Genomic DNA, 1,448 nt, shown 5'->3' on the forward strand with positions numbered 1-1,448 from the left:
TTTTGTACTATCAGATAGTTAAGTGGTTCATATAGGTTTTGAGTTCAGTTCACGTTTGGATCAATTTTTACTTTTATGAATAGAACAGACATTATTTGTTTATAAGACAGACATTATGTGGGTGTTAGTAAAATAGAGAAATGTTATTGAGTCAGTGAGGAAGCCTCTATAAATCACTTGACCTACTTGCTAGCCAATAGGGCAAAATCTCCCTCAAACTTCTTGGTACTGTTTTATAAAAGAAATGATTCAATGTATATTACCCAGGGTTCAGCATTCTAGAGGAAAATATTAAATGGTCATGAGTGAAATGGCCTTTGGTTATATATTTAGATCTGCCTGCTCTATCAGAGTTGACCAACAGCTAAATAATCATACCAGAGATGCTCAATAAATCTTTTGTCACAGGAACAAAATTATTTTTGTGTAAGGTTAAAGAATTCTAGTATGCTATTAGTTGTTCTTTTAACTTTGGGCTGATAATGAGCAGAACTTATACTTACAGGATTTCGATTAAGAAAAGTTACATATTGAAATGAATAGTATAAAGCATGTGGCATGACTTAAAGGGGTGAAACTAGTAAAAAAAAGCTGGTGATTTGAGGCTTAAAAAACTAGAATAGCTTTTACAAATCCCATCAACCTTGGTGCATAATTGTATGGTAGTAAAGAATAACCAGGTTGTTTATGCAAGATGAACTTGCTACAAAGAGAGAAAATCACCGATTTATCAGCTTAGTAGAGCATAAAACTAGCTGTCACCTGGCTAGACAGACTTGAGAGATGAAAAGAACTCATTAAGGTGATTACAAAGCCCCATTTCCAATTCTCAGTCATAGAGCAACATAATTAATTGTTAATATTTCCTTACATAATTTACTAAAGAAAACTTCAGTATTAAATGATGATTGAAAACTCAAGCTTTTTGCACATTTGTAGCAACAACAGCTGAACACTGGAACAACAAAATGTAAATGAATTACAATAATTGAAACTCTGCTTAGTAAAATTTAAGAAAAACATTTCATGGCAACAGAACAATGCCTCAGCTTTTTATTCTTAAAATAGTTTTTATGTTGATTTATAGTTCAGCCTTGTTGTTTGGTGTACTAAGCCAAGCAACTTACAGTTTTCTATGAGCAATTATAGACTATTCAGATTTTGCTTTTACTAACTCTCAAGAAATACTGATATTATTCAACCAGCTCTGACCTTTTGGTCCTGTGCTGTAAGCAATGTTTTATATGCTTTCAGGCTATGGGTTTGTATTCCTTCTGTTGCTGTATCTCATAAGGAAGAACAAAAAGAAAAGGCTAAAAAAAATTGATGGAATGTCTTTATTTTAATCTGGTGGTACTGAATCTTACTTTGTCCTTCTTGATCCAAGATACATAAAACTAACTACATATTTTTAAAAAAGATGTGGCACTTTTCTTCTTACTCTCATG

Source organism: Octopus bimaculoides, chromosome 13 (assembly GCF_001194135.2).
Source record: "Octopus bimaculoides isolate UCB-OBI-ISO-001 chromosome 13, ASM119413v2, whole genome shotgun sequence".
NCBI classification, from domain to species: domain Eukaryota; kingdom Metazoa; phylum Mollusca; class Cephalopoda; order Octopoda; family Octopodidae; genus Octopus; species Octopus bimaculoides.